This window comes from Amblyraja radiata, chromosome 18 (assembly GCF_010909765.2).
Source record: "Amblyraja radiata isolate CabotCenter1 chromosome 18, sAmbRad1.1.pri, whole genome shotgun sequence".
NCBI lineage: Eukaryota > Metazoa > Chordata > Chondrichthyes > Rajiformes > Rajidae > Amblyraja > Amblyraja radiata.
Window position 1 is genome coordinate 36,557,025 of NC_045973.1, and position 21,886 is coordinate 36,578,910.

Consider the following 21,886-nt stretch of genomic DNA (forward strand, 5'->3'; position numbering starts at 1 on the left):
TTTCCTGTCTATCTTTTCTAATTGTCGAGTACCCCTCTATATTTAACTCCCAGTCCTGATCCCCTTGCAGCCATGTCTCCGTAATGGCCACGATATCATAACTATATATATTTAATTGCACCGTTAATTCATTTATCTTATTTCGAATACTCCGTGCATTTAGATAAAGCACTTTCAGATGATTTTTACTACCCTTCCTTTCTGTTTTTGCCCCTTTTACATCTAGAGCTTTATCTTCACACATTCTGGATCCTCCTGTCACATTTTGATTTTCCGTTTCCCCACTGATACCCTGCTCTATTTCCTCTACCCCTGCCGTTATTACCCCCCTTGATACCTCCCCCCCGCTACTTAGTTTAAAGACCTCTCTACTGCCCTAGTTATATGATTTGCCAGGACCCCAGTCCCAGCACCGTTCAGGTGAAGTCCGTCCTTACAGAACAGATCCCCCCTGTCCCAGTACTGGTGCCAGTGGCCCAAGAAACCAAACCCATTTTTCCCACACCAGTCTTTGAGCCACGCATTCAGCTTTTTAATTTTACGTACCCTCGCCGATTTGGCCCGTGGCTCAGGTAGCAATCCGGAGATCAGTACCCTCGAGGTTCTGCTTTTTAATTTATTCCCTAACTGCTCAAACTCCTTCAGCAGATCCTCCTTCCTCGTCCTTCCTATGTCATTGGTCCCCACATGGACCACGACCACTGGATCCTCCCCCTCCCTCTGCAAATTTCTCTCCAGCATCGCAGAGATATCCTTAACCCTAGCACCGGGTAGGCAACACAGCCTTCGGGACATGTTCTGCTGGCCGCAGAGAACCTTATCTACCCCCCGAATAATACTATCCCCTATTACAACGGCATTTCTTCTAACTCCCCCCTCTTGAATGGCCCCCTGATCCACGGTGCTGCAGCCAGGTTGCTCATCCCTCCCACAGCCCCTGATCCCGTCCTCACATTGAGTAAGAGCCTCGGTCATGCTTGTCAGGGACAAGGGCTGTGGCTCCTGCCGCATCTCCTCCTGGTTCCCCCTACCTGCCTCGCTTATGGCCACACCTTCCTTTCCTTGCTCACTAACTACTGAATTAGTTAAACTGGTCGGTGTGACCATCCCCTGGCACAAAACATCCAGGTAACACTCCCCCTCCCTGATGTACCGCAGCGTATGAAGTTGGGTCTCCAGCTCATCAATGCGGAGCTCGAGTTCCGCTAGCCTCAAACACTTACTGCAGCTGTAGGGATCATCTACATCAATGGTGTCGACAAATTTCCACATCTCACAGTATTGGCACATCTCCTGGCCGCCCATCTTATATAAGTAATTAACTGGTCCTATTTAAGAATCCCCTACCCGGATTACTGTATTGATACACCCCTATTTATATAATCCTACCTCCTATAAATGGGAAAGTACTCACCCCAGCCGTAAATTACCTACTGGTTTGGCTGTCTAGTGGTAATTCCGTCCGCTCTTCCTGTCTGGTCCACTGCTCCCTTGCAGTGCGTGGCAAACCTCTTAGCCTCTGTTAGCCTCTCGAGCCGCGTCTCCGTCCTTCCTGTTTGAGGCAGAGGGCAGCGTAGTCTCTTCTCCTCAGCCTCCTCTCCGAAGACTCTCGAGCCAAAGACTCACACTTTTCTCACAGGGCACTCTCGAGCCAAAGACTCACACTTTTCTCACAGGGCACTCTCGAGCCAAAGACTCACACTTTTCTCACAGGGCACTTCACTCACAAGGCCGCTCACTCACTCACTCCAGGAGTTATTTTTGCTGGAGATTCCAGCGTCTGCTGTTACTTGTGTTTCCACATCACAGATGTAAGCGGGAAGGGGCTGAGCAAATGGGAAGGAAGAATGGAGAAGGTAAAAATAAAGAACTTCTGCAGGGTAAAAATATAATGGGGCCAGCAGTGTCTTAGTGAGGGATAAAGAAGTGGGGTGTGTGGGGTTGGACTACGAGGCTGGAAGATCTCCTGAGGAAGTGAGATATGTGACTATCTGGGAGGTAACAGGTTGATGTTCAGTAGTGGAATCATGGTCCATTCGAAGTTCTGAGGTGGTGTCTGAGACCTGGCCTCTGGCTTCTGTAAGGCACAGGTCAGTTTATGAAGCCACAACAGCAATGCCCTTGTCAACGGGCTTGGTGACAATTATGGGCTTGGTTCTGAGGGTGCGGTGTGTTGCAAGTTGAGGGAAGAATGGGTTAGAGTGAGTAATGGCAGTGGAAAGTGTTGCGTCAGCGGTTAAGGTGGTACATCCGCTGAGGGTGAGAGACTGGGAGGGTGATGGTGGATCTGGAATTCTGGAGATGATGAGAAATGGTTTACAGGCTGGGTACGAGATTCCTGGATAAAGGATTAGGCACGGGAGGGAAGGCAGCGGAGAAAGAACTCAACATCATGTCAGGCACAGAGTTCTTGGATATTGAAGCTTTGTTGAAAGATCTTTCAGTCATACAGCATGGAAACAGGCCCTTCAGCCCAACATGCCCACACCGATCAACATGCCCCAACTACACTAGTCCCACCTGCCTGCATTTGACCTATATCCCCCAAAACCTATCCCATCCATATACGTGTCCAAATGCTTCTTAAACATTGTGATAGTGTTCTGCCTCAACTACCTCCTCTGGCAGCTCATTCCATATACCTACCACAAAGAAGTTGCCCCTCAGGTTCCTTTCCCCTCCTCACCTTAAACCTATGTCCTCTGGTCCTTGACTCTCGTATTCTGGGTAACAGTAAAAGTCAGAGAGAGGGAGATCAGAAAGGACGGTGATAGTTATGGAGTTATACAGCAAGAAACAGGCTCTGCGGCCCAACTCGTCCATGTCAACCAAGTTGCCGAACCAAGCTAGTCCCACTTGCCTGCGCATTTCCCTCCAAACCTTTCCCATCTATTTACTGTTCTCGGTGTCTTTTAAATGCTACTAGACCAAGTGCAGACCCGTTGGGTCTGTTTCCCCAACGGCGTTTGCGGGGGGGGGGGGGGGGGGGGGGGGGGGGGGGGGGGGGGGGGGGGGGGCTGCGGCATCAAACTCACATTAACCACCCCCCAAACACACAGGTGGGGGGGGGGGGGTGAGAAGCGGGGAGGGAGGGGAGAGGAGGAGGAGGAAACGGGACAGATTTTGGAGGGAAAGGAGAGCGGGGTAGGGGTGAGAGAGGGGAGTGGGGAAGAGAGAATGGGGGTCTTTTTGTTCTTTTTCTTTCTTAGGGCTTTCTTGGGGAAGGTCTGGGGGAGAGAGGGTCTCTTTGGGAAGCTTTGGCGGTAGCTTTTCTTGAGGAGGAAGGTTTAGGGGTAGTTGCTGAAGCTGGCCCCTCTTTTTGTCCTGTCCTTTTTGGTTCTTTGGTCTACGCTGGCCTGTTGTGTCTTCTCGTCGTTCCTGTTGTTCTTTTTGCTCGCGTCTTTTTTTTGTTTTCTTTCTGCTCGTCGCGTGTTCTCTTGTTCCTTCTTTTGCTTTCTTTCAATTGCGGTTTTTCTCCGGTTCTCTTTCTGTTTAGGGTGAGCGCTCTTTCCTGTTCTTTTTGCCTCTTCCCCGCGGTGTCTGTTCCTTCTGTGTGGTCGCGGCGTGTTCCTGGCCTTTCCTCTCTGCGCTATTTTGTTTTCCTCAGGGTTTATGTTCCTGTTTCTCGCCAGTTCCGCCTTTGGCTGGCGTTTTCTGTATTGCTTGGTGGCCTCGGGCCCGCGCGTTCTGGGGCCTGTGGGCGGGGGGAGAGAGGGAAGGTGGTGGGGTAGAGAGGGAAGGGGGGTGGGGGGAGAGAGGGATGGGTGGGAGAGGGATGATGAGAGGGAAACAGAAATTAAGTGCAGGAGTAGGCCATTCGGCCCTACAAGCCTGCACCACCATTCAATATGATCATGGCTGATCATCCAACTCTGTATCCTGTACCTGCCTTCTCTCCATACCCCCTGATCCCTTTAGCCACAAGCGCCAGATCTAGCTCCCTCTTAAATATAGCCAATGAACTGGCCTCAACTACCTTCTGTGGCAGTGAATTCCAGAGATTCACCACTCTCTGTGTGAAAAATGTTTTTCTCATCTCGGTCCTAAAAGATTTACCCCTTATCCTTAAACTGTGACCCCTTGTTCTGGACTTCCCCAACATCTGGAACAATCTTCCTACATCTAGCCTGTCCAACCCCTTAAGAATTTTGTAAGTTTCTATAAGATACCCCCTCAATCTTCTAAAATCTAGCGAGTACAAGCCGAGTCTATCCAGTCTTTCTTCATATGAAAGTCCTGACATCCCAGAAATCAGTCTGGTGAACCTTCTCTGTACTCCCTCTATGGCAACAATGTCTTTGAGCATTGGGCATTGTGACATCACACGATGGAACGTTCACCAGGGGCTGGGGCTCCAGCATAGGCATATGTAAATGGATCCATTCTGATTGGACATCTGTGAGCATCGGGCATTGTGACATCACACGATGGAACGTTCACCAGGGGCTGGGGCTGGTGCTGCTTCTATGGGTGAGAAGCCAGTTTATTTTTGAAATATTTGGGGGGGGGGGGGGGGGGGAAGGATTTGATTTAAAAACGTGTACTTAAACACGACGAAATGTAATGAGGAGCAGATACTTAGAAAGAAAAGTGAAATCTCTACCGAAATGGAAAAGATGTCGGCGATTCTGCGTCTGGTTTCGGAGTTGCAGTGAATCAAAGGAAGAAATGCAGCCAGCAGCCGTCCATGTAAATGGATCCATTCCGATTGGACATCTGCGAGCATTGATCATTGTGATTGGACATCTGCGAGCATTGGGCATTGTGAAATCACACGATGGAAACGAATCAAAAGGAAGAAAGGCAGCCGGACGGACGGCAGGCGACAGGCACACAGTTTTATATATTAGATAGTTGTTCCCACCTCTACCACAGCATCTGGCAGCTCCAACAATGTACGCAACTCTGTGTGAAAATTAAGTCAATCTTTCCACTCTCATCTTAAACCAATGCTTTTATTTTTAGACTTCTCTACTCTTGCTAATCTCTCAATATTTTTAGTCACCTCTTCAAAAAACACAAATTGTGAGATACGATTTCCCACACTACTGACTAATGTTAATCTGTCCTTGTTGTTCCAAATGCACGTAGACCCTGTCTTTCAGAATCCCATTCAATAACTTAGCCACCACTTTGGAGTTTATGGGGAGTCGAAGTTGTAAAGGTGGCTGTTGGAAAAATTGAGAGGATAATAACGGGGAATAAATTACAGTAGTTATGGAGACAGGGTAAAGATAACTTCAATAGTAAATAGAAATAGTTCTGGGATGAAAATGCCTGGCCCAGAATGAATGATGAATGAGTGAAGAGGAGACAAAGTGGTGTCACTGCCCCACCACTTTAGACTTGGAGAGGCACAGTGTCGGAGCGGGAGAGCTACTGCCTTACAGCGCCAGAGAGCTGGATTCGATCCTGACTATGGGTGCTGTCTGTACAGAGATTGTACGTTCTCCACGTGACCACGTACGTTTTCTCTGAGTGCTCCAGTTTCCCCCAAACTTCCAATGACAAAAGGATAAAGGAGCATCAGTATCTTCTCTTCTTTATCCTCATCAAGGGCCAGTTGAACTCAAGTCAGCCCCATTGAAAAGTCACATCAAGTGGATTACTCAAATGGACACACCATTCCAAGCTCCATCACGGGAAGTTGAAAAGTTTCAAGGATCTGCTCAAAGCCATTTTGAAGAAATGAAATATCTCCTTTGATGTCTTGGAAATCCTTGGTTCACGATCATTCAAAGTGGAGAAATAATCTACAGGCTGCACGAGACCGCACCAACCAATGATCCCCACAACTAACACTATCCTACACACACTAGGGACAAATTACAATTTTACCAAGTGTTGTGAGGCAAATGAAACTTTACATTATTCGTAATTTACTTAACATTATTTAAGCTTTAAGCAACTTATTTCTTTAATACATAAACTCAGAAACGTCTGGCAAACATGGCTGATTCCGCAGGCCTTTCCCCGCCCGTAATCTCCTCACATGCGCACACTCTGGAAAAGCCCTGCACATGCGCACACTCTAGAAGAGCCCCGCACATGCGCCCCCTTCATTCTCCCCTTCTATTTATAAGTTGAGACGGTCAGGAGGTTTAATACGTCTTTTTTTTTTTCTTTTTTTAAAAAAAATATTTTTATTAGAAGTACGGTAAGTTACAATACTACACAACACATATGTCTTAATACATTTTTTGTACCGCTTCATTTTTTGAGCTTTAAGAAAAAGATAGAAGTAAAGGAAGTAAGGAAAGTGCGCAAGAGTCGTGAAGGTGCAAGAGAGTGTTGAGAAAAGAAAGCCCCTTAGAAAAGAAGTTAGAGAAGGAAGTAAAGAAAGAAAGTAGACCCTAGAAAAGAAGGAAAAAGAAAGGAGAAACAATCGCTCTATCATAACATTAAACTCCGCAGAAAGGGGACTACCAACCAAGTCTGTTTTTGTTGTTTTCCCCCCCGTTAGCAGATCCTGGTACCATTTATTTATTTATTTATTTTTAAAATTACTATTGCACCTTATGCTTGTAATAGTTCCAAAAACGTAGACCACGTCTTTTGGAATTGGTCTGCTTTACCTGCTAAGAGGAATCTCATCTCTTCCAGATGTAGTGTTTCAAACATATTTGATATCCACATTTTTATTGTTGGTGTGGGCACATTTTTCCAGAATTTAAGTATGAGCTTTTTTCCCATTATTAGCCCATAATTGAGTAAGTTCTTCTGAAACACGTTTAGTTCAGGGTTACCTTCCGATATTCCAAAAATGATCCATTCTGGTTTTGGTACCAGTTTTATTTTGATTAATTTTGTAAAGATATCAAATATTTCATACCAGAATTTTTGGATTTTTGTACAAAAAACAAAAGAATGCGCTCTGGTAGCTTCTTGACACAGACATTTATCACAGATCGGTGAGACATTAAGGAAGAGTTTATTTAATTTAGTTTTTGAATAATATAGTCTATGTAATGTTTTGAATTGGATGAGAGTATGTCGTACATTGATCGAACATTTATACACCTGTAGTAAGTGATTATCCCAGCTCTCTTTTGAAATTTTTATAGCTAATTCTTGTTCCCAGTCTCTTCTAATTCCATCGGTTTAATACGTCTTGATGACCGTCGCAGCACTGCAGCTTCAGGAGATAATGGTACACATATTGCTTGGTCATCAACTTCTCTCATATCTATCTATCTATATATTACTAAAACTCTGTTCTTGACCGGTTTTGGCTTTCTGTGCTGCAGTTTCCGAGAGTACGCCGCCACCTACGGCCGTCATTTTTGGCCACCTCGCTCAGAGCCCCCCCTCCGCCGCATGTGTGCCGAGGATTTTTCCCGTCGATGAAAATTGACAGAGATATTAATGTTTTTACAACATTCCCCATTCTCTCTGCTGCCCCCACTGGAGGGAGGGGGAGGGACTATAAAACCAGGAAATGGTGTGCCTCAATCAGTCTCTGCAAGTGGTGTGCCTCAATCAGTCTCTGCAAGTGGTGTGCCTCAATCAGAGCTTTGAATGACACTGACAAATGTCTACACCCTTAATTTGGTTTGAAAATGAAAATATGGTTAGAGGTAAAAAAAAGCACTGCCTGCAAATAGTTGTTTGGGTTGAAGTAAAAAGGCACTCTCTCTCTCCCCCCCTCCCTCTCCTCTCCCCCCCCTCTCCTCTTTCCCCCCTCTCCTCCCCCCTCTCCTCTTCCCCCCCCTCTCCTCTCCCCCCTCTCCTCCCCCCCCTCTCCTCTCCCCCCCCTCCCTCTCCTCTCCCCCCCCTCCCTCTCCTCTCCCCCCCTCCCTCTCCTCTCCCTCCCCCCTCCCTCTCCTCTCCCCCCCTCCCTCTCCTCTCCCCCTCTCCTCTCCTCTCCCCCTCTCCTCTCCCCCCCTCTCCTCTCCCCCCCCCCTCCTCTCCCCCCCACTCCTCTCCCCCCCTTCCTCTCATCTCCCCCCCTCTCCTCTCGTCTCCCCCCTCTCCTCCCCCCTCTCCTCCTCCCCCCCTCGCCTCCTCCCCCCCCTCTCCTCCTCCCCCCCTCTCCTCCTCCCCCCCTCTCCTATCCTCCTCCCCCCCTCTTCCATCCCCTCCCCCACCGTCACTCCCCTAAACCACCCCTCCCCTCCACACACCCCTACCCCCTCCCCTGCTCCCCACCTCTCCCCCGCCCTCATCTCACCCCCCTCTCAGCACTCCCTCTCTCTCCCCACCTCTCTCTCTCCCCCCCCCCCCTCTCTCCCCCCCCCCCCCTCTCTCTCTCTCTCTCTCTCTCTCCCCCCTCCTCCCCTCCATTAGCGTGAGTGCGGGAGGGGGGGGTAGTTAGTGTGTGATGCAACGGGTCTGCACTTGGTCTAGTTGTTATTTAGATTTACAATTTTAGAATTTCTAATAGAAGTCTCCATAGTGTTGATGGGAGTGTTGAAGGAAGTTCTCGATTAATATTATCAACGAGTGACGGAGCTGATGGAGAAGACGGACATGGTGCAAGATCACGAAGTGAGACAGTTGACTGACGTCCATCCTGATACTTGATAGTTGCATAAGAAGGGTTGACATCAGTCAATTCAACTTCATCAACAAAAGGCTCATTCTTATTTGATCGGACATAACAACGAAGCAACACAGGCCCAGGGCTAGTCAACCATATATTTTGACATGAATAAGGTGCCACCTATCAGAATGTACGTAACTTGGAAATCCACAGAATGAAAACAGTTGATCTAAACATTTGATAACCATAGCAGCTGACATATTTGGACAAGGAAAAGCAAATGGAAACCTCGAATATTTATCAACTAAGATAAGTATATAAACATTTCGAGAGGAGGATGCTAAAGGCCCTTTGAAGTCAATACTCAAACGTTCCATAGGTTGAGTAGCTTTGATCAATCTTCCTTCTTCGGGACGAAAGAACCTTGGTTCTAATTCAGCACAGATTCTACATGAAGCACACGTCATCTTCACATCTTCTGTAGAGAAAGGTAAGTTTTTGGAACGAACATAGTGTAATAATCGAGTGATTCCAGGATGACACAGCCCATTGTGAAGATCAGTGAGTGCAGAAGAATGAACAGAGGCACAAAATGCTCGAGTTAATGTACCCGGAGCAACATTATCCTTACCAGGACGGTACTCAATTGAATAACTAAATGCAGATAATTCAATCCTCCATTCATGAATTTTACTGTTTTTAATCTTGGTTCGTTTCCGATTATGCAGCATAAAAGCTACTGAACGCTGATCTGTTATCAAAGTGAAGTGCTGGCGAGCAAGGAAATGACTCAATTTCCTCACTGCTTCAATAATTGCTGTAGCTTCCTTTTCGACGGGTGGGTGGTGCAATTCACTAGCTTGGAGAGTACGAGACATGAACGCCACTGGTCGTCCTCCTTGATTTAATGTTGCTGATACTGCTAAATCAGAGGCATCACATTCAACAACAAAGGGGAGATCCTCATCGATGGCGTGTAATGTCGCAGATTCTAATTGTTTCTTTAAAGAAGTAAAGGCACCAATTGCTGTAGAGTCAAGGGGGGAAGATTTTGCTCTAATCAAAGGTTGAATTTTGTCTGAAAAATTTGGTATCCATTTAGCATAATATGCAAACATCCCAAGAACCCTTCGTAGAGAGTTTAATGTAGCTGGAACAGGTATCTCTTGGAGTGGGCGGAGTCTTTCTGGATCAGGCTTGATTATATCATTTCCAACCCAATAACCAAGAATATTAATTGATGACACTGATGTTATTGACTTTGCCTCATTTAATGTTAGATTTTTAGAATGTACAACTTCTAGAAACCGTTGTACGTTTTCATCATGTTCAGCTTGGTCTTCTCCTGCAATAGTTATATTATCAAGATAAGGGAAAGTCAATTTACCTACAAACCTGGACTTCTTTGGAGTGTGCAAAGAGACCGGAGCCCCCGGAGAAAACCCACGCAGGTCACGTGGAGAACGTACCGACTCCTTACAGTCAGCGCCCGTAGTTGGATCGAACCCAGGTCTCTGGCACTGTAATGCCCCTGTCCCACTTAGAAAACCTGAACAGAAACCTCTGGAGACTTTTCACCCCGCCCAAGGTTTCCGTGCAGTTCCCGGAGGTTGCAGGTGGTTGCTGGAGGTTGCAGGTAGTGGAAGCAGGTAGGGAGACTGACAAAAACCTCCGGGAACCGCACGGAAACCTTGGGTGGGGCGCAAAGTCTCCAGAGGTTTCCGTTCAGGTTTCCTAAGTGGGACAGGGGCTTAAGGCAGCAACTCTACCGCTGCACCACCGTGCCAACTGAGGCACCTCTAGACCCATCTGTAGAAAGATCCATCATTCCCATGTTGGCCTCGTTGGTCCACTCAGAGGAAGAGTGAGAGTGAGTCATCTTCAGTCCAGAGGGACTGCCTTAGGGAAAGCCTTCAACAATATTACAAAACACCATTATGGAGAATGTCCTCCATTCACTGCTGAGATGTGGATTTAAATCGAAGCATGCATATCAAGCATAAGCATCACAACCAGAAACAAATTCTGACATGGTCTGATCTTGTTTCACTAGGTTCAAACCAATAACAAAAAACTGTGCAGAAAGAGGAGCATTTTCATTCAGAAAGGCCATGGGAATGTTTGAAATATTTCAAATTAATGCTTTCACTTGGATGTAAATGTCAAAGATCATTGACATGATAGCCTATTCATAGAAAATAGGTGCAGGAGTAGGCCATTCGGCCCTTCGAGCCTGCACCGCCATTCAATATGATCATGGCTGATCATCCAACTCAGTATCCTGTACCTGCCTTCTCTCCATACCCCCTGATACCTTTAGCCACAAGGGCCACATCTAACTCCCTCTTAAATATAGCCAATGAACTGGCCTCAAATACCTTCTGTGGTAGAGAATTCCACAGATTCACCACTCTCTGTGTGAAAAATGTTTTTCTCATCTCGGTCCTAAAAGATTTCCCCCTTATCCTTAAACTGTGACCCCTTGTTCTGGACCTCCCCAATATCGGGAACAATCTTCCTGTATCTAGCCTGTCCAACCCCTTAAGAATGTTATAAGTTTCTATAAGATCCCCCCTCAATCTTCTAAATTCTAGCAAGTACAAGCCGAGTCTATCCAGTCTTTCTTCATATGAAAGTCCTGACATCCCAGGAATCAGTCTGGTGAACCTTCTCTGTACTCCCTCTATGGCAAGAATGTCTTTCCTCAGATTAGGACACCAAAACTGTACGCAATACTCCAGGTGTGGTCTCACCAAGACCCTGTACAACTGCAGTAGAACCTCCCAGCTCCTATACTCAAATCCTTTTGCTATGAATGCTAACATACCATTCGCTTTCTTCACTGCCTGCTGCACCTGCATGCCTACTTTCAATGACTGGTGTACCATGACACCCAGGTCTCGTTGCATCTCCCCTTTTCCTAATCAGCCTGATGTGTGAAATTGTCAGCAGAATTGAAACAGTTATCTCATCAGAATAAAGAAAAATTAAATGTTATCTATAGATTATACTGAAGCTGGAACTGAAATATGATAAATATCTCGATATCCGAAACTGTAAATAAGATGCGTATATACATTGATAACTTGTCTTTCCAGTTAATCTAATGTTTATTCTCACCTTCTGTCTACTTATTTCCTGTGGAACCCACCCATCATCTCGTCGAGAAGATATCAATCTGTACTTAAAGGTTGTAGGGTGGTTCAGTGAAAATACGGCCCTATAACGGAAGTCCAATAGCTACTTATATACTCATGTTTAAGAAGGAACTGCAGATGCTGGAAAATCGAGGGTACACAAAAATGCTGGAGAAACTCAGCGGGTGCAGCAGCATCTATGGAGCGAAGGAGATAGGCAACGTTTCAGGCCGAAACCCTTCTTCAGACATTACTCGATGCCTTCCTTTCTGGAGTTTAGGGAAAACTTGGCAATTAATGAGGAAGGTTGATGAAGGCAACATATGGAGGCTTGCCTTCATCAGTAACGGTATTGAATACAGGAATTAGAACATCATGTTCGAGCAGTACAAGACATTGGTGAGACTATATTTAGGGCATTGTGTGTGTGTTCTGGTTGCCCCACTATTGGAACGACGTCATTAAGCTGGAAAGGATGCAGAACATATTCTGGGACATTACCAGGTCTCAAGAGCATGAGTTATAAGGAGAGGCTTGATATGCTTGTTCCTCGAGCACAGGCACCTCACAGACATACACAACATGTTCAGGTTAGTTTATTGTTGTGTGTACCAAGGTACAGTAAAAAGCTTTTGTTTTTGTTGCGTGCTATCCAGTCAGTGGAAAATACAATAAACGATTACAATTGAGCCATTTACAGGGAATAATGTTTAGTGCAAGGCAGAGCCAGCAAACGAGGGTAGTCTGAGGTTCACCAATGAGGTAGATAGTACTTCAGGACTGCTTTCTGGTTGTGGTGGGATGATTCAGTTGCCTGATAATAGCTGGGAAGAAACTGTCCCTGAATCTGGACAGATTGTGTGCGTTTTCACAATTCTATATCAGTTGCGGGGAGAAGAGAGAGTGGCCAGGGTGCGGCTCATCCTTCATTATGTTGCTGGCCTTGCCGAGGCAGCAGGAGGTATAAATGGATCATGCCAGGCCTAGCTAAAATGAACCGTCACGGTCTTTTTCTCAGGGTAGCTGATTCCAGAACTAGAGGCCATAGATTTATAGTGAGAGGGGAAAGATTTAAATGGGACCCGAGTGCCAATGTCTTCACACAGAGGGTAGAGTGTATGTGGAATGGACGGCCAAAGGAGGTTGTAGAGGCTTGTACAATGACAACTTTTAAGAGACATTTAGACAAGTATATAGTCAGGAAAGGTAGAAGGATATGGGCCAAAGCCAGGTAAATGGGACAAGTTTGGTTATAAAACATAGTCGGCATGGACTATTTCGGCCAATTCATCAGTGGTCATGGAATTTGATTTTATGCAACAGATTGAAGTAAAAATTGAGGCAGTTTAAGCCAAAGGTAGGGTATTCGCTCTGCAAATTAGACAGTTTTGATTCACATCAGTGTTAAGCTTGCAATTAGATTTGAGGTACCCGAGACAAACAACATTTCGATGCTTTAGATGGCCACTCTATGGAGTGCATATCCAATTAGATGCCAAAGAAATACCCTGGCAATGAAGATACTATTTTTTACCCAAAAATAAGGCACAAAAATTTACGTGCATCTTGGAGGCCGAAGGTTAGGTTGTTAGCCAAGAAAGATAGACTTGGCTATCCCTCAGTACAGCAACATCAAGAATGATGTTGCTGTACTGAGGAATAGCTAAGTCTATCCCTCGTTGCTGGCAGCTGATGGGAAGCGGATGTAAAGTGGGAAGTGGCTACAAATGGACAGCGCCGCTGGGGGTGGGGAGAATTCCTTTCACAGCATGTGGGGAGTCTGCTCGGGGTCAACACGGGCAGGAGCGTTGAGAAGGAGGGGGTCGGGGATCATGCTAGCAATGCACTCACTCACCGCTGTCACAGCGCTCCGGGCGCGGAGCATTGTGGCCGGGGAGGGAAGTAGCACGGTGGCTGTGAACGGCCGCCGTGCCCGGACAATGAGGGGACCAGCTCAAGAGCAAAGATCATAAAGCGGAGCGGGTTAGTGGGCGATGGATAACAGACAGCGGGCGGTGGAGCTTACTCCTGTGTCAGCGCGATCAAGGGACCAATTGAGGTTACTCTGTTGTCCTGTTATCCATCGCCCGCTGACCCGCTCCGCTCTATGATCTTTGCTCTTGAAAGACATGGGCCGGGCAGTGATTGCCATGCAGTCCCTGGCCACAATGCGGTGGCTCCGCGCCCGGAGCACCACAATGAGTGAGTTCGCATGATCCCCGACCCCCCCCTTCTCAACGCTCCTGCCCATGCTGACCCGGGCCAGACTCTCCACATGCTGTGAAAGGAACTCTTCCCCCGAATTGGTCCCTTGAACTAGTATTGTCATTCAATAAGATCACAACTGATTCAACTTGTCCCGTTGTGCTCCCGTTTTTCCCACCATCTATCCACCTGCCATCACCCACCACCCCCCACCCATTCAGTATGGGGAAGATCTGGAAACCTTGGGCAAATTGAATTGTTACTTTCTTTATTTTAACTTTTCAGTTATTTTTTTTGGAGCGTGAGAAGTTCTATGTCCCGCCAGCCTTTTTTCAAAATTTAGCAATTCAAAATGGGGGTGCGTCTTCGACGCAGGTGCGTCTACATTGCCGGGAAATACGGGTAACTCTGTAAATATGGAAACTCTGAAAAGAAAAGCAGAACATGGTGGAAACATACAATCAGCATCTATAGTGTGGAGATGAAAATAGTAAATGTTTGCTAGGCATAACATGGCAGGCATGATGTGCCTACAGAAATACACAGTTAAGGGCCTGTCCCACGAGCATGCGACTGCATGCGGCAAGCGCGACTAAACCGGAAGCGGGGGCCGCGCGGAGGTCGAGTGATCCGGTACGAGTTGACGTGAAGCTCGAGCAAAGTCCGCGGGAAGTTCGCGCTAGGCGTACGCCGTCAAGACGCTGCGTACGGTGTCGAGACGCTGCGCATACCCGTTGAGGCGGTGCGTACGGACTCAATGCGGCTGCGGGCTGGCAGGCCGTTGCCGCGCGGAATATTTGGACTGTGTCAGTTTTTCGGAGCCCCGCGCGATGTCGGGACCAGGTCCGCACAACTCCATACGGCTCCAGCGATCGAAGTGGGACCGGCCTCGCGAGGCCGAACGGCTCAAGCGACCATGTTAGGTCGCGCTTGCCGCATGCTCGTGGGACAGGCCCTCTACTGTTTCAGATTGTGAGCACATTGCAAGGAGAAGCTTGTGGCCACAGGGAGAAAATGCAAACTCCATATAAACAAGCACCCATAGACAGGATCGAACCCAGGTCTCTGGTACTATAAGGCAGCAACACTACCACTGTGCCTCCCATTTGTTAGATTTTATATCTGCAATAGTTTATTTTGTATTTTTCTTGGTGATGCTGCAACAAATGACATTGAGAATACTTCACCCCATGAAAAAATCTGACCAGGATGAAATATTGACACTGGTTAATCTCAAGAATCTCCCAATATTTCCAATGGATTCAAGATGGTGCCAGCGGCAGACACAGGGATTGAATGGTGGCGGTACGAGGATTGGTGTCTTACCTCCCAATTACTTACCTCTTACCAATGAGGTCGGCTGTGGGAGGTGGCCCCAGGGCACAAAGACTGAACTGTGGCCAGGTGAGGTGAGGAACGGCGGTTCACAGGCCAATGTGTCTGGATCGAGGCTTCGTTGGAGTGAGCCGGTGGAGGAGTGGCTCAATTGGATCAGGAGCCATGCCAGGAAGCAGAGAGTATGAATCAGACATGGCTTGCAGCGGCATGACATGGCATGCAGTCGCATGCTCGTGGGACAGGCCCTTAGCTTGCAGACATGGCTTGCACCCCACCACTCGCCACATCTTCCCATCTCCCCCCATGTCTGCCTTCCGCAAAGACCGCTCCCTCCGCAACTCCCTCGTCAATTCTTCCCTTCCCTCCCGCACCACCCCCTCCCCGGGCACTTTCCGTTGCAACCGCAAGAAATGCAACACCTGTCCCTTCACCTCCCCCCTCGACTCCATTCAAGGTCCCAAGCAGTCGTTCCAGGTGCGACAAAGGTTCACCTGTATCTCCTCCAACCTCATCTACTGCATCCGCTGCTCTAGATGTCAGCTCATTTACATCGGTGAGACCAAGCGTAGGTTGGGCGATCGTTTCGCCGAACACCTCCGCTCAGTCCGCAATAACCTACCTGACCTCCCGATGGCTCAGCACTTCAACTCCCCCTCCCATTCCCAATCCGACCTCTCTGTCCTGGTTCTCCTCCATTGCCAGAGTGAGCAACAGCGGAAATTGGAGGAACAGCACCTCATATTCCGTCTGTGGTCCTTGCGTCCTTATGGCATTAACATTGAATTCTCCTAATTTGGCTAGCCCGTGCTGTCTCCTCCCCTTCCTTAACCCTCTAGCTGTCTCCTCCCACCCTCCCATCCGCCCGCCCTCGGGCTCCTCCTCCTCCTCCCCTTTTCCTTCTTTCTTTCCCCACCCCCCATCAGTCTGAAGAAGGGTTTCGGCCCGAAACGTCGCCTATTTCCTTCGCTCCATAGATGCTGCTGCACCCGCTGAGTTTCCCCAGCAATTGTGTGTACCTATGGCTTGCAGCGGCATGTGGCGGTGAAGCAGCGGTGCAGGACATCTACAACTGCACATGACCAGGCATACCATACAACACTGCCAGGATAACAGGCCTTTATGACTAAATTAAGAACTCTACATTTAAAACCACTTTTGACTTGAATCTTAAAAAATTGCGCCCAAACATGCCGATTCTTGTTTACCGTCTCAGTGTACTGTTCCTATACACCTGCGCTTAACTGTGATTGTGATTATGTATCATGATATTTTTGCTGAATTGTATGCAAAAAATAAATTTCACTGTGCCTCAGTGTATATGACAATAAAGCACCATTGCATCATGGCTGCAAAATATAAACTAAGGTCCACAATAAGGAAAGCCAAACACAATTATGCCACCAAATTAGAACAAGAAATATCAACAAACAACACTAGAACTGTATGGAAAAAACTCCAGGAAATGACCAACTACAAAAAGACATCCACCCCCATCCCAGATAATGATCACCAACTCCCAGACAGATTGAACACTTTCTATGGCAGGTTTGAACAGTCTCCAGTCCCTCCACCATTGTCCCCCTCTCCTCTTCCTCCACCTCCATTCCACATCCAGGAGGCCGAGGTGAGGACTACCTTCAGGAGACAGAAGAAAAATAAATCTGCAGGCCCAGACAACATCAGCCCAGCAGTGCTTCATCACTGTGCAGCAGAACTGGCCCCTGTATTCACCGGCATCTTCAACTCATCCCTCTGCCAATGTACAGTGCCCCAGTGTTTCAAACAATCCACCATCATCCCTGTGCCCAAGTCCAACACATCATCCTGCCTCAATGACTATAGACCGATTGCCCTTACATCTGTGGCCATGAAGTCATTCGAGCGCATTATTCTTGCTCACCTCAAAACCAGCACTTCTTCCAATTTGGACCCTCACCAATTCGCATACAGAGCCAACAGGTCAGTGGAAGACACAGTCAATCTGGCCATTCATCACACTCTGCAACACCTGGAAACCGCCAACACGTACGCCCGCATCCTTTTCATGGACTTCAGTTCGGCATTTAACTCCATCAACCCGGTTAAACTCTTCCATAAATTAACGGACATGAACATCGACCCCTGCATCTGTCACTGGATCTACAGCTTCCTTTGGAACAGACAACAGAGGGTGAAGATACATAACACAATATCTCACCCCCTGCACCTTAGCACAGGAGCCCCTCAGGGCTGCGTCTTGTCCCCCTGGTTATTCTCACTCTACACAAACCAATTCACATCCCAGCATAGTTCAGTTAAAATTTATAAATATGCAGATGACACAACCATCATTGGTCTCATCTCGAACAATAATGAAACAGAATACCGCACTCAAACACACCAAGCAGTCACTTGGTGCACAGACAATAACCTCTCACTTAACACATCAAAAACACACGAACTCATCATTGATTTCAGACGTAAGGCACAACCCAAGACCCCCCTACTCATCTCAGGCGAACCCATATCCACCACTGACTCATACAAATTTCTAGGCACCCACATAAGCAATAACCTCAAATGGAAAATCAATTCAAGTCACATCTACAAAAAAGCCAACCAGAGACTCTTCTTCCTCTGCCAGCTCAAGAAGTTTAGAGTAAGGAAACACCTCCTAATCAAATTCTACACAGCCATCATCCAAAGCATGCTCACTTCATCAATTACAGTCTGGTTCAGCAGTTTAGACACTAACTCCCGTAATAAATTACAACGCATAGTTAACAAAGCTTCCAAAATCATCAGCACTCCCCTCCCATCAATAGAATCACTCCATCATAAACGGTCTGTGTCAAGGGTGAAGAAAATCATCTCTGATCCCTCCCACCCAGCACACCACATCTTCCACCTGCTGCCATCAGGAAGGCGCTACAGCTCACTGTCCGCCAAGACATCTCGATTTAAAAACAGTTTTTACCCACACGCAATCCGAATTCTGAACACACTATAACAGCACATATCCTCCCCATGCATGTACTGTATATTGTATGATGTTGTGTTTTATGTTATGTTTGACGGGAATCAGCCCACCTTGTAACATCCTGTACTGAACCTGAATTCCACCAGCTTGACTGTGTGGTCATTAAATAATCTAATCTAATCTAATCTAATTGATTAAATGGACCGCAATGGCTGCCTCGCCAGCAGTCTGTCTTGTCCCTTCTCTATTTTTATTATTTTAAGCATGTCTTGAATGTTTGTTTTACTGTCTCTTGGTATGTTTTATGTGGGGGGGTGCGGGTGGGGAGGGGGGATCAGGGGACATTTTTTCCAGTCACTTACCTCGACGGAGATGCAATTTTTTTCCCGGTGAAATCCCACACAGGTCACAGAGAGAACATACAAACTCCGTACAGACAGTACCCTTAGTCAGGAACGAACCCAGGTCTCTGGCGATGTAAGGCAACAAATGTGCTGCTCTGATCAAAGAATGGACTAAATTAAGTCCAGAAGTAGCTACTGTTGGAATTTTAAGCTGTTGCAGCTGGGATCAATCCAGTAGATCATCACTGATCATCACAGACAATTCAATGAATCAGTAAAGGCAGCATTGAAGGTATGAAAGAAGTGTGAAAAATCACATCATTGACCAAGTGCCAGCATGCCAAATTCAGCAAAGCTTCTCTTTAGCCACGACAGATAGTCCAGTTGTGAATGAATCACATTATATAATCCCTAAACATTGAACTTTGAATTTTTAAACACTGCATCTTCTGGAGATATTTAGATGTCCTGTACTTAGTTCTCCCAGATCATCTCCTGTCATTATCGAAATGTCAGTAGTGAACAGCAAGGAAGTTAACATACTTATACATGACCAACAAGTGGTAGATAATACATTGGACGGATTTCTCTGTTGTGGTGCCAATTTGTGAATTAGTTTACTGACTACATGGACCCGTACAGGGGGTGCAACTGGCTTTTCATCTGCTGGCCTGCACACCAAAGGCATTTCATTAAAGTGTCACATTATGTGTGTGTGCTTAGAGTGTGGCTGAACCCCTGTGGTGAGACCCCTGTAAACATACCCTATTTTTTAGAACTAATGGGGAGTCCATTCCCAAACATCAACCATCCCCTCCTGAGTGCAAACAAAGTAACCCTTCACCACCATCCCCACACACCCTTCCACTGGATGAATTCTAATGCATCTCAATACTGTGAAGATTTTGGTATTCATTGGTATCTTTCCGTCTGTCTCCATCTGACTTGATTTTCGATCAACAAACCTGTTTGTTTCCTATCCTCAAACTCATGAAACTCATCTCATGGATTAAGCATCTGCTCTGAATACAACTGGAGACATTGAAAACAGACGCAACATCCCTCCCCCCCCCTTTCTCTTCTCTTAAAGGCCTGTCCCACGAGCATGCGACTGCATGCGGCAAGCGCGACCAAACCGGGGGCTGCGCGGAGGTCAAGTGAGTGACATGAAGTTCGAGCAAAGTCCGCCGGAAGTTCGCACGTGACATACGGCGTCGAGGCGGCTGTGGGCCGGGAGGCCGTTGCCGCGCGGAATTTTTGAACACGGTCAGTTTTTCGGAGCCCCGCGCGATGTTGGGACCAGCTCCGCACAGCTCCATACAGCTCCAGCGATCGAAGTGGGACTGGCCCCGCGAGCCGTACGGCTCAAGCGACCACGTTAGATCGCCCTTGCTGCATGGAGTCACATGCTCGTGGGACAGGCCCTTTAGGTCGAGCTTGCCGCATGGAGTCGCATGCTCGTGGGACAGGCCCTTTAGGTCGAGCTTGCTGCATGGAGTCGCATGCTCGTGGGACAGGCCCTTTAGGTCGAGCTTGCTGCATGGAGTCGCATGCTCGTGGGACAGGCCCTTTATGCAGACGTATGAGAACAATTGATATCCAACATTCCAGGCGCTCATTCCAAAACAGATTGAGTATGAAATATTAAAAGTGTTACTCTTGTAAAGAAGCCCTAATGTAACTGAGTAATCGAGACAGGAAATCCTCAGGCCATCCTGAGGGGCTATAAATAACGTGCTAAAATAGATAGCATTTCCTTTACTGAAATCTGCCCACGTTCAGAAATCCTTTCAGCAATGTGCCACAATTTTTTCTCTTCCTTCACCCAGGATGCTGAAACAAGTTTGAAACAAGTTTATTCATGGATAACCCCTTGAGATGGACAGTCATCTCGTTTTCGAGGGGGTCCAACATAGAACATACAGCACAAGACATAACATACATAGAGGCTCTCATTGACCCACCTATCCACACACCAATCCCAAAACCCCTCCATCCCCTGCTTTTCTCCTCCAAATTTCTCCCCCAGATGTTGATGTTTTTTCTGTTCACTCGCTCTACAAACTTGTGTTGACTGAAGTCGGGTATTTGATGCATCACTAGGGTGGCAAGGTGGTGCAGGAGTAGAGTTACTGCCTTACAGCACCAGAGATCCAGGTTCGATCCTGACTACGTGTGCTGTCTGTACGGAGTTTGTACGTTCTCCCCGCATGAGCTTTCTTCTGGTGCTCTGGTTTCCTCCCACATTCCAAAGACGTATAGATTTGTAGGGTAATTGGCTTTGGTAAAATTGTAAATTGCCCCATGATGTGAAGGATAGAGTTCGAGGTGGTCGGCACAGACTCGGTGGGCCGAAGGGCCTGTTTCCGCACTGTATCGCTAATGTATCTCCAGAGATGCTGCCTGACCCGCTGAGTTACTCCAGCATTTTGTGTCTATCCTCAGTATAAACCAGCATCTGCAGTTCCTTCCTACAGAGCAGTAAGTGATAGTTGGATAGAAGAGAGAATGAAGGATAACAGGCAGATGGAGCCACGTAGGGGAGGGGAGAGTTGGGAGATAGTGGCAGGTGGATGATAGATGGAAGCGGGTGGGAAGAGGGAAGGTGGGGATAGCTAGGAGGATGATGAGCTGGAACACAAAGGCTGCCAGTGCTGGATTTCAGCACAGTACTCTGGGAGTGCTACCCCTGTGGAAAAGTTGACTTTTGAAAAAGACAATCCATCGTTCTATCCAATTTTAGGTGTCAGAGAAAGATATAATGGTTTATGTAGAAAAAAACAGGGTCTTATCCTGAGACCTGGCGAAAGATTTTCTCCCATTGTCAGTAAAAATAAATCTTAAGTCTGCAGAAGAGTCCCAACCCAAAATATCACCTATCCATGTTCTCCAGAGCTGCTGCCTGATCTGCTGAGTTACTCCAGCACTGTGTGTCTTTTTTTTTTAAACCAGCATCTGCAGGTTTACAGGTTTAAAGTGAGAGGAGATTTAACTGGAACCTGAGGGGCAATTTCTTCACCAAAAGGGTGGTGGGTGTATGGAACAGGCTGCCAGAAGAGGTAGATAAGGCAGGTATTGTAACAACATTTAAAAAGAACATTTGGACAGGTACATGGATAGGGAAGGTTTAGAGGGATATGGGCCAAATGTGGGACTAGCATAGATTGGGCATCTTGGTTGGCATGGGCAAGTTGGGCCTAAGGGCCTGTTGCAGTGCTGTGTGACTCTATGCCATTCCTTAAATCCACAAAAGCAAGTAATCTTTCTGTTAATTGTTTGTTTAATTGTTGGGTTCTGTGTGATTGGTTTAGTGTTAATGAACGTGAAGCCATCATTAAATGTGATTAGATATGCAACAGGTGCATATAAATGTAAACATGTGATCAGTGCTTCCACAGTATATTTCTGGGCTTTGCTTAAA